This window comes from Eretmochelys imbricata, chromosome 9 (assembly GCF_965152235.1).
Source record: "Eretmochelys imbricata isolate rEreImb1 chromosome 9, rEreImb1.hap1, whole genome shotgun sequence".
In the NCBI taxonomy this organism is placed as follows: Eukaryota; Metazoa; Chordata; order Testudines; family Cheloniidae; genus Eretmochelys; species Eretmochelys imbricata.
Window position 1 is genome coordinate 989741 of NC_135580.1, and position 12917 is coordinate 1002657.

Consider the following 12917-nt stretch of genomic DNA (forward strand, 5'->3'; position numbering starts at 1 on the left):
ATCACGTGGAATGTTTCAGTAGATTGAATCTTCTGCCAAAAGTGTGGGGATGAGCTATTCCGAATTAGTGTGTGGATTCCTAAGTCTCTGGTCAATGTCCCATTTTGTAGATAACTGTGTTGCCAGCTCTTATAATATTTAGTATTTCTTAGCCCCAGCTCCTGGATTTGTGTGAGTGGTGAGAATCTCAACTTTCATTATTGATTAATAAAAACATTTCTAGCCCTCATGGTTGTGGAGTAAAAATTTGAAAATGTGAATCCTAAAGGCTCAATCATGAAAAGGCAAACAAAAACCTCATAATTTTGGTGGAGGCCTGATTTGATTTCTGGCTGTAATTGTCTTTTCCATTAATTGGAAGTAAGGAGCAATTGTGTGAGCCATCTGTTTTTGCTTGATTATATGAAAAATAGTTGCTTTATTTGCTACAGTTTTTCCAGTCAATCTTTTTTTTAAAGATCATGTTATTATTGCACAAATATTGATTGAAACTTGATTCTGGTCACCTTTGGCTGAACCATGAGAGATGCTGGGGCTCCCATGAGAGGTGAGGTGATTAGTGGGAGCTGACATCCATTGGCTTGATTAAGTACAGGAGTTGAAGGGCACATAGCATTCAAGGATTAGACCCTCTCCAGTTCTCTTGATAGATGAGAATTTTTAGCATCTGTTCATATAAGAAAGCACTAACTGCTAGACACCTGTGCCCATGAAGGATGGCGTTCTCTTCCTTCACCTCTCCACTCCTCCCCCTGCCAAAACAAGAGCCAGGATGTGGCTGTTGGAGTTCTTTGCTGTGCTTGTCTTCCTAAATGTGTCCATTTATATTGTTGGTTTGTTAGATTTACAGGGCCGCTCTGTGGATGGGTTGACATCACTTATGAACAAACTGTCCAGTTACAAGAAAGGAGCTAAACAGCTGCTGAATGGTGTTGACCCGCTCCATAGCAGTAAAGCTACAGTTTCAATGCTGCATGTGCTGTCTATCACTCAGTGTCAAACGTGGCAGTTTCTATAGACTAGATTGGGCCAAAGAGCGAGCAGTTTAAGCCACTTGTTCTCTTTTGCCCCCCTCCCTCCTGCCCCCCTTTTCATTCTTGCTTGTACGGAATCGCATTTACAGCCAATGCCCCAAGGGGGTGCTGCTGTTAGCATCCTCAGTACTACCTGGGCAGGATTTTCTTTATAGACACACACATTGTTTACTTCTAAGTAAACAAAGGTAGATCTTAAAAAGAATCCGTTTTCCATGATAAGCCATAAAACACCAGGTATGGGTGGGCTGTACTATCCTGGCGGAAGGGTTATCGTGAATTCCTTATACACCCCTAGCTTTCATTAACTTTGGGCAACTTGTTTTGAGCACATAGGCTCTTTGATGACTAAGGGATCTTCAAAAACAAGCTACTCATGATCTCCCTGATACCTCAGTTAGGGATAAATTAAGTTCAACTGAAATACAAATCTATCTTTTTCTTAAGTGGGTTTTTATTGATAAAGATGATCCTCTGTTACATTTTCTTTAACACTTGCCATCACTATAAAAATATTATTGTGTGTATATTTTCTGTTTTATTGCTGGTGGTTGGTTCATTTCATTTGTTTTGGGCACAACTTGGTGTTTCTTAAACGTTGTTTCAATCTGGAAACTGGGATTACTTGGCTTTATCCACACCAATATCTCAAGACATTTGAAAGGCTAAAATTAGGTAAACTTGTTTCAAAATTTGTGATTATTGCAATGCAGTATATATAGTTTTTTAAAAAAACTGTACAAGGTACCTGCCATTTGTTGTAAATCTGCCATATTGAAAAATAGCCCACCTTTTGCGGGTGGGGAAAAGGAGAGGGAGAGGAAAAGGGAAAAAAGTCTCCTTAGCTTGTCTAATAGGAAGAAGATCGTCAGATTGCTTATAGACTTGTAATATCATGGTGGTTGTCAGGTGCTGAGTATTGCAATGTGGTGTATAAAAGCAGAGAAATCCTCTTCCTCTGGATATGGAGTCTGGGGCACCTCCTCTCTGCTCCATGCTTTCAACAGCCAAACTGTCTCAAGAACAGCTAGTTGAGGGGGAACACCCCATTTAAAGCTGGGCCCTTCTGGTTGGCTGGCCCCAGGGCCAAGAGTTCTCTTTCTACAGGGAGCAACTGAGGAGCTGCTGTTTCTGACGACAGAAGTGCCCTGCAGCCAAATCCCTTCCCTGAACCCTTTGTCCAGTGTCTGTCATGGCTGGGGGTGCCACCCACCCACAGGCTAGCCAGAGCCTGCACTTGGTTGCTTTAGCACAGGGGTGGGCAAACTTTTTGGCCCAAGGGCCACATCAGGGTTGCAAAACTGTATGGAGGGCCAGGTAGGGAAGGCTGGGCCTCCACAAACAGCCTGGCCATGGCCCCCTATCTTCCCCCTCCCATTTCCTGCCCCCCTCAGAACCTCCAACCCCCTCTGCTCCTTGTCCCCTGACCCTAACCGCCCCCTGGAACCCCACCCTCTATCCAACCCCCCCCTTCTCCCTGTCCCCTGACTGCCCCCACCCCTATCCACACCCCCGCCCCCTGACAGCCCCCTTGGGACTCCCACCCCCTATCCAACTGCCCTCTCCCAGGACTCCCCACCCCTAACTGCCCCCTGGGATCCCACCCTCTTATCCAAACCCCCCACTCCCTGTCCCTTGACTGCCCCCCGACTCCAATCCACACCCCTGCCCCTGACAGGCCCCCCGGGACTCTCACCCCCTATACAACCTGCCCTGTTCCCTGATTGCCCCGACCCCTATCCACATCCCTGCCTCCTGATAGGCGCCCCAGGACTCCCACTCCCAACCCTCCCTGTTCCCCGTGCCCTGACTGCCCCCCAGAACCTCCGCCCCATCCAACCGCCCCACCTTCCCTTTGATTATATCACCTCTCTCCTTTTCCAGGTAACAATCCCAACCTTTCCAAAGGAGTTGTTCCCATGCCCCTAATCTATCTTTGTCCTCCTCTGACCCCTCTGACTCTGAGATGGGGTGACTGCGCACAGTATCCATGGATTTATACAATGGTGTGTTTTCAGTATCATCCTTCATCCCCATTCCTTACACATCCTGACATATTAAGTGCAGCTGCAGTGTTTCAAAAGATAATTTCTAATGTAAAAGCTTCCTCATGTGTAGAAAAAACCCAAACACACACACACACTTTTCAAACTACTTTCATACTTCATTAAGGAACAACCTTCCCCGTCTTCCAGCTTTTTCCTTTAGAGGTTCCCTTTTAACTTTCATAACAATAAAAGCTGCATCAGCTATCCATCACTGAAGTCTAGCAACATATACAAAAGTGTAATACACACATCCTGCTGCTTTAACCAGTATCTGCAGCCATAAGTCTTAGTAGGGATCCCACTGTAGGTGCACAGGCTCCTCGTGCATGAGATCAGAATGTTTTGAATGGCAGCGGCAGGAACCAGGCAGGCACCCTGTGCTGGGCAAAAGGGGCGGTGTGGCCACAGCCCTCCCTGAATTCCCTGGCATTGCCCAGGGCAGCACGATGAAACCTGGAGAGTGGCCAACTGGCTAATATGTGACTAATGTCAAACTCGGCCTTTTCCTGAAGAAATCCATCTTCGCTCTCATCGTAATTAACTTTTCATTGAACATTGCAAAGAAAAAATAAAAGGTTTGGGGGAGACACCGCTGTGCACCTCCTGTACGGGAAGCGTGAAGCACTGCGGCAGCTGGTGGCACAGCAGACCTAAATCCATGTGGTTTAAACCCTGTTCATCAAGTAGTGGTCTTATGCCCTTAATTGATGTGCACAGCAGGTGTCTCCTCTGCCTCAGGGAAGGACACATCCCACGAGTTTGGATCTGTTCCTTCTCTTCCCGCATCCCAAAATCAAGAGACATTAAGCTTAAGTGACATCTGTTGGAGTAATCCATGAAAGTCACGTCTGATCCTGGAGAAGAGACATCCTCCAAGCCAGAGCTATGGCAGCTATCAATGCCACGTACCCCAGTAACCAGGCACCAGAACCCTGGTTTCATTGGGGAAAAAGCTGAAAGGATTCCAATACCGCCACCAGCAGCCCTGGCAGACATTGGCACCAGCTCCAGGGCAGAGAGATCTGGCAGCATGCCATCCACTTCAGGCGCCAAGGAACATACCCGCACTGAGTGCAAGCTTAGCACAGTGTGCTTGTCCCCTGAAGGACTCAAAGTATTCTTTCAAAGGCAAGTCTTCCAAATCCTGCTTGACACTGAGGGACGGGAGCAAGGCCCTGGTGAAGAAGGTTTGCGAGACAGAGGTACCGGCACCAATGTTGATGCAGACACCTGCCCTGGTACAGACCATCAAGCCCTTCCAGTACCAAGATATGCCTTCAAAGAACTGCCTTTGCCCCTTGTTTTGACAGCAGGACTGACAGTGATGGTGCAGGTGTTCTGGACCTGCACCCAATGGCACCACTGTTACCAGAAATGTACTTTGTTCTGTGGAGGTGGTGCTTACATAGTGTCCATCGAATGCAGACACATGACTATCATAGAAGACATTCTATATATCCATCAGTTCATCTCTAGAATCAATCCTTTTCCTTTTTTAATTTTGAAGAACTCGTTACCAGGACATTTAACTTGTGTTTCAGTCATGAAACTGCCTCTGCAGCTCTCCTCAACTCCATGAGACTAACCAGCAGTAGACATGCATCCAGGGAGGAAAGTTGAGGAGAGATTAAAGAGGGAGAGCTAGCCTTGGCAACGAGATGAATGCTGGGTGAGGTAGTAATAATGGGACCTACAAATATACCCTAATTGTGAGCTGAACTATGAAGAGTGAGTGAAAGTTCATAAAAGACACAATAACCTACAACAGTAAATACTGCTGGGGAAAAGATGCAAAAGGGAGGTGGACTGAATTAATCCAAATGAAAAGTCCTACTGTTATAACTCAAAGACTATGATAAGATCATGCCTGGTAAACAAGAGAAGTGGAGAAGAGAAATAATGGACCAAAATTGGTGTCTCAGAAATTAGGCCTACTTGATGGACAAAATAGTGAGAGGATGAGCTATTTCGTTCATTATTCCCTTTTGGGGTCCTCTGAAAGAAAAAAAAGTTAGAAGGAGAATCAGGCTGTTGGAAAATTGCTGCCTCAAGGAGCTCAATCTATTTAGCTTAACAAAGAGAAGACTTAGGCCAGAGTTACAGCACCGGCAGGTACAGTGCTGCTCAGAGAGCACTGAAGGGAAACTGCTGTTGTGTGTTCACACTGTCAGCTGCCTGTGCAATAGTGTGTTCACACTTGCGGCACTTGCAGTGGTATTTGGAGCATTGCACTCTGGGAAGCTATCCCAGAAAGCATGTCTTCCTCTTCTGCCGCTAAGAATTGTGGGAAGGCTGATGGGGTCGTGGAGCATCCTGGTTCCTTTCCCAATGCCCCGTGAGGCACTGCTTCACATCCCAGCAATCCCTGTGCTTCCGTCCACATTGGGCGCTGTCTTTCAATGGTTTGCGTACTGTGTGCCCTGCCTCTTTGGGCTGCAGGAATGGGTCCCACACTGTTGACCAGTATGCTGCTCGCTCTGACCAACATGTCACGAGTGGCAGTGGAGTTAGTCCTTAAACTAAGGGGAGGGATAGCTCAGTGGTTTGAGCATTGGCCTGCTAAACCCAGGGTTGTGAGTTCAATCCTTGAGGGGGGCCATTTGGGATCTGGGGCAAAATTTGGGGATTGGTCCTGCTTTGAGCAGGGGGTTGGACTAGATGACCTCCTGAGGTCCCTTCCAACCCTGATATTCTGTGATTCATTCCATACAAAGGCAGGAGGAGTGTGACATTGATCTCACCACACACAGTAGCTACGAGATTGCTTGTGGCATTCACGGAGGTGCTGACCACAGTGGAACGCTGCTTTTGGGCTCGGGAAATAAGCACTGAGTGGTGGGATCACATCGTGATGCACGTCTGGGATGACAAACAGCGGCTGCAAAACTTTTGCACGAGGAAAGCCACGTTCATGGGACTGTGTGCTGAGCTCGTCCCAGCCCTGCGGCACAAGGACACGAGAATGAGAGCTGCCCTGTCGCTGGAGAAGCATGTGGCAATTGCACTGTGGAAGCTGGCTACTTCAGACAGCTACTGATCAGTCACTAATCAGTTCGGAGTGGGAAAGTCGACTGTTGGATTCGTGTTGATGGAAGCGTGCTGGGCCATTAATCGCATCTTGCGCTGAAAGACCGTGACTCTGGGCAATGTGTGTGACATTGTGGATGGCTTTGCACAAATGGGCTTCCCTAACTGCGGAGGGGGCGACAGATGGCACGCACATTCCAATTCTGCCACCAGACCACCTAGCCACTGAGTACATTAATCGCAAGGGGTATTTCTCAATTTTTCAATTATTTTCCAGGCACTTCTGGATCACCATGGACGTTTCACAGACATTAACGCAGGCTGGTCCGGAAAGGTGCATGACGCACGCATCTTTTGGAACACTGGCCTGTTCAGGAAGCTGCAAGCAGGGACTTTCTTCCTGGACTAAAGATCACTGTACGGGAAGTCAAAATGCCCATTGTGATCCTGGGAGACCCTGCCTACCCCCTAGTGCCATGGCTTATAAAACCATACACGGGGCACCTTGACAGCAGCAAGCAGTGGTTCAAGAACAGGCTGAGCAAGTGCAGAATGACTGTTGAGTGTGCTTTTGGCCATTTAAAGGCCCACTGGTGCTGCCTATATGGGAAGCTGGACCTGGCTGATGACAATATTCCTATGCTTATAGCTGCGTGCTGTACGCTCCATAATATTTGTGGAGGGAAGGGTGAAAGCTTCACTCAGGGCTGGACCGCAGAGGCTCAGTGCCTGGAGGCTGAGTTTGAACAGCCAGAGACCAGGGCTATTAGAGAGCTGCAGCGCAGGGTCTTAAGGTTCAGGGATGCCTTGAGGCAGCAATTTGAAGCTGAAAGCCACTAATATTTGTTGCTATGCTCGGGAGTGCGGTGCTTGTAATGCTAGGAGGTGATTGGGATTGATGCAGACGATGCAATATGAAGGTTTAAGATAATTGTCTGTTGCTTTGCAGGGCTCTGTTTGTTTGATTTCAATTAATAGAATAAAGATTGCTTTCAAACCAACACACTTTTATTAAAAAACAACAGCCGGAGAGAGTCAAACAAAAAAACACATCAGCACTGAGGGGGATGGGGGAATGGAAGGTCCCAGGAGGAGGTGAGGTCCCGGGACAGCTAAAGATTTGAGTATGTCCAGAGGAGAAGGTGGGATATGATCCCTGGAGTACAATGCAGCAGGTACTGCACTTCAGCAGGGCCAAACTGCAGAAGGACGGGTGTTGAGTGCAGTGGGTACTCGGAGTCCACAGGGCTGGACTGTGATGGGACAGGAGTGGAGTGCCGTGGGTACAGGCGGAAACCAGGAGGTTGATAAGAGTGTATTGGCGGTGTCCGGTGGGAGCATGGGAAAGAGTTTTGTGATAGTGGCTGCAGGGGAAGATGGATGCAGAGCTGCTTAGTTTGCAGAGCTAGTATCGCCTGGTGTGTGTCCGCTTGGTGCTCCATAACATTTAAGAGCCACTCTGTGGCTTCATTCTGGCGTGCAGCATTCTCCTTTCGGTCCCTCTTCTCGTTGTCCCGCCACTCCTACAATTCCTGTTTCTTGGCCGTGGACTGCATCATAAGGTTATGCAGAAAGTCATCCTTAGTTCTCTTTCTAGTTCTGCGCAGCCGTTCAGCTGGCGATAACAAAGAGGGAGGCTGGGCTCCCAAGGTCATCTCTGTGAAGCCAAAATGCAACAGTTTACAGAAGCAGTATTGTTTGCAATTCACAGAACACTGATTCAGTGATTTAAAACACAGCCACTATTCACATACCTGTCACTAACTGGCTGACCCCAGGCAAGCAGACATGAGCCACAAGACCCCCAAAATGGTGAGTAGCCGCAGCGGCAGGGTAAATCACTCTTCCTGGACCCTACTGTACACTGGGCATGTGGCCCTTGGGCACAGCCAGCACTGTATGAGGGGGCCTGAAAATCATTCCTGTCCCCACACTTTCCACAGGATGTGATCATTATGGAAGATATCTCGCTGCTGAGGGTGAGCAGGGAATCAAGGGAGGGTCCTCTCCAAGACTGTGGCTTCTGCCCTGGCCCCGATGTGGCTCGCCTGTGTGCAGCAATGGTCTTCCCCTTGCCCCCTCGGTGCCCCTTGCCCCCTCGGTGTCTTCCCCCCCGTGACAGCAGAGTGGCACGGGAAAGTTGCTGTTATTGGGGCAAGAAACAAAGAAGCTTTGCCAAAGAACCTGCGGCAGCAGGTTGCCCAGTGTCTCCGTGAGAGTTTCCTGGAGGTTTCTGAGGCAGATTCCCGCGAAGTGAGGGAGTCAATCAACAGCCTGTTCCGCCACTCAGACTAGACATGTGGTGGTACACGCATCATACAGACACAAGCCTGCTTTCTGCAACCCTCCTGCCCCCAACAACTCGCTTCAGCGATTCCCAAAATCAAATCCACTGTCCAGGGGCCTCCTCTCCTGTTTGCGCTTTGCCAAGATCCGACAGCTGTGACTAGCTAGCCTCCTCCGGGGTAGAAAAGAGCTCCTGGCTGCATGCATCTCTGACCTCCGAGTCGTCCTCTGCCTCTGGGTCCCTGTGCCCCTCCACATCGTCGTCCAAGATTTACTCCTCCTGGCTCAGTCCACTCTCGACTGGCACAGGTATCTCAGTGGCCTTCGCAGTGGAGGTGGGGTTGCTGCCGAGTATTGTGCCCAGCTCTTTGTAGAGCCGGCAGCTCATGGGCGCAGCACTGGAGTGGACGTTTGCCTCCCATGCCTTGTGGTAGGCGTTCCACAGCTCCTTCACTTTGATCCTGCACTGCAGTGTGTCCTCGTCATGGCCTCTTTCTGTCATGCATCATGAAATCTGTCCATAGGTATCATAATTCCTACAGCTGAAGCGCAGCTGTAACTGGACAGCCTCCTCTTCCCCAATGTTGATGAGGTCCAGCAGCTCAGCATTGCTCCAAGAGGGGAATCGCTTGATGCATGGAGCAGGCATGGTCACCTGGAAAGATGCGCTGAGACCACTGCACGCATCACCGAGCAAACAGGAAGGGGACTTTCAAAATTCCAAAGGAATTTACGGGGCTGGGATGATGGTTGGGCAGCCTGAGGGCAGGGCAGTAGAGTTCAAACCGATGAACAGGGGCGAGAACAGGCACTGTGGGACACCTCTCAGAAGCCAATTGCAGCACTGTAATCCACCACGGTGTCTACGCTGGCCCCGCGCGCTCTAGTCCCAACGCAGAAAGCTGTACGCCTCTTGTCAGGGTAGTTTTTTTTACAGTGCTGCAACTGCGCAGTTTCTGCGTACTAAGTGGCTTGGCGGTGTGTGCGCCTTGGGAGTTATAGCGCACAAAGCTGCTTTACTGCGCAGAAACCTGCCAGTGTAGACAGATGTCACGTTTTTCCTGCCAGAACGGATTTCCTCCAAGTGCAAGCTGGTGGCTGCACTGGAAGAAAAGATTTGTGGCCTGGAAGGACAAAGTACAGACATGACAGAGCATCAGAGAGGTTAAGGAGTACTTGGACAACCTGATTCAGAAAGGTTTCAGAGTAACAGCCGTGTTAGTCTGTATTCGCAAAAAGAAATGGAGTACTTGTGGCACCTTAGAGACTAACCAATTTATTAGAGCATGAGCTTTCGTGAGCTACAGCTCACTTCATCAGATGCATACTGTGGAAACTGCAGCAGACTTTATATATACACAGAGAATATGAAACAATACCTCCTCCCACCCCACTGTCCTGCTGGTAATAGCTTATCTAAAGTAATCGTCAGGTTAGGCCATTTCCAGCACAAATCCAGGTTTTCTCACCCTCCACCCCCCCACACAAATTCACTCTCCTGCTGGTGATAGCCCATCCAAAGTGACAACTCTTTACACAATGTGCATGATAATGAAGTTAGGCCATTTCCTGCACAAATCCAGGTTCTCTCACTCCCTCCAACACGAGTTTCTACAAGCCATTACCCTATGATCCCACTGAGGGTTACCAAAAGCAACTACAGCATATGCTCAAGAAACTTCCTGAAAAAGCACAAGATCAAATCCGCACAGACACACCCCTGGAACCCCGACCTGGGATATTCTATCTACTACCCAAGATCCATAAACCTGGAACTCCTGGGCGCCCCATCATTTCAGGCATTGGCACCCTGACAGCAGGATTGTCTGGCTATGTAGACTCCCTCCTCAGGCCCTACGCTACCAGCACTCCCAGCTACCTTCGAGACACCACTGACTTCCTGAGGAAACTTCAATCCATCGGTGATCTTCCTGATAACACCATCCTGGCCACTATGGATGTAGAAGCCCTCTACACCAACATTCCACACAAAGATGGACTACAAGCCGTCAGGAACAGTATCCCCGATAATGTCACGGCTAACCTGGTGGCTGAACTTTGTGACTTTGTCCTTACCCATAACTATTTCACATTTGGGGACAATGTATACCTTCAGATCAGCGGCACTGCTATGGGTACCCGCATGGCCCCACAGTATGCCAACATTTTTATGGCTGATTTAGAACAACGCTTTCTCAGCTCTCGTCCCCTAAAGCCCCTACTCTACTTGCGCTATATTGATGACATCTTCATCATCTGGACCCATGGAAAAGAAGCCCTTGAGGAATTCCACCATGATTTCAACAATTTCCATCCCACCATCAACCTCAGCCTGGTCCAGTCCACACAAGAGATCCACTTCCTGGACACTACAGTGCTAATAAACAATGGTCACATAAACACCACCCTATACCGGAAACCTACTGACCGCTATTCCTACCTGCATGCCTCCAGCTTTCACCCTGACCACACCACACGATCCATCGTCTACAGCCAAGCTCTGCGATACAACCGCATTTGCTCCAACCCCTCAGACAGAGACAAACACCTACAAGATCTCTGTCAAGCTTTCTTACAACTACAGTACCCACCTGCGGAAGTAAAGAAACAGATTGATAGAGCCAGAAGAGTTCCCAGAAGTTACCTACTACAGGACAGGCCTAACAAAGAAAATAACAGAACGCCACTAGCCGTCACCTTCAGCCCCCAACTAAAACCCCTCCAACGCATTATTAAGGATCTACAACCTATCCTAAAGGATGACCCAACACTCTCACAAATCTTGGGAGACAGGCCAGTCCTTGCCTACAGACAGCCCCGCAACCTGAAGCAAATACTCACCAACAACCACATACCACACAACAGAACCACTAACCCAGGAACTTATCCTTGCAACAAAGCCCGTTGCCAATTGTGCCCACATATCTATTCAGGGGACACCATCACAGGGCCTAATAACATCAGCCACACTATCAGAGGCTCGTTCACCTGCACATCCACCAATGTGATTTATGCCATCATGTGCCAGCAATGCCCCTCTGCCATGTACATTGGTCAAACTGGACAGTCTCTACGTAAAAGAATAAATGGACACAAATCAGATGTCAAGAATTATAACATTCATAAACCAGTCGGAGAACACTTCAATCTCTCTGGTCACGCAATCACAGACATGAAGGTCGCTATCTTAAAACAAAAAAACTTCAAATCCAGACTCCAGCGAGAAACTGCTGAATTGGAATTCATTTGCAAATTGGATACTATTAATTTAGGCTTAAATAGAGACTGGGAGTGGCTAAGTCATTATGCAAGGTAGCCTATTTCCTCTTGTTTTTTCCTACCCCCCCCCCCCCCCAGATGTTCTGGTTTAACTTGGATTTAAACTTGGAGAGTGGTCAGTTTGGACGAGCTATTACCAGCAGGAGAGTGAGTCTGTGTGTGTATGGGGGTGGGTTTTTGGAGGGGGGTGAGGGAGTGAGAGAACCTGGATTTGTGCAGGAAATGGCCTAACTTCATTATCATGCACATTGTGTAAAGAGTTGTTACTTTGGATGGGCTATCACCAGCAGGAGAGTGAATTTGTGTGGGGGGGTGGAGGGTGAGAAAACCTGGATTTGTGCTGGAAATGGCCTAACCTGACGATTACTTTAGATAAGCTATTACCAGCAGGACAGTGGGGTGGGAGGAGGTATTGTTTCATATTCTCTGTGTATATATAAAGTCTGCTGCAGTTTCCACAGTATGCATCTGATGAAGTGAGCTGTAGCTCACGAAAGCTCATGCTCTAATAAATTGGTTAGTCTCTAAGGTGCCACAAGTACTCCATTTCTTTTTGCTGATTCAGAAAGCATCACAACCCCAGGTTCAAGAAAGAAAGGAACCAGCCACTAAGGAACTAGAGTGTGGAGACCAGAGAGGGTGGTGGGCAGTTTACCACCAGACACAAGAGGACCAGGTGGCATTCCGCACTGCTAGCGGCAGATGTGGATGAGCAGGCCGCAACCACCAGACAGAACAGGACCAGGAGGAATTACACATAGGTAGAAGTGTACAATCATTATCAAGTTCTTAGCATGGAAACTGAAGAAAATATTGCTGATGATCTGGTTGATCTAATGGAATAAAGAATTGTATGGGACCTGGATGGCTACAAAGCCCAACCCAAAAGACAAGCAACTGCGCCCACAAAGAGATTTCCAACCATCCAAGGAGGACAGACAATCCTTGTTGGGAATTCTGTCAGAATGGTCGGACCAAAGGCCCATCTAGCCCAGTATCCTATCTTCCGACAGTGGCTGGTGCCAGGTGCTTCAGAGGAAGCTAACAGAAGAGGCAATCATCCAGTGATCCATCCCCTCTCTTCCAGTCCCAGTTTCTATCTTTCAGAGGCCAGGGATACCCAGAGCATGAGATTGCAAGCCATTGATAACCCATTAATTTATCTAGTTCTTTTTTGAACTCTGTTACAGTTTTGGCCTTCACAACATGCCCTGGCAACGAGGTCCACAGGTTGACTGTGCAT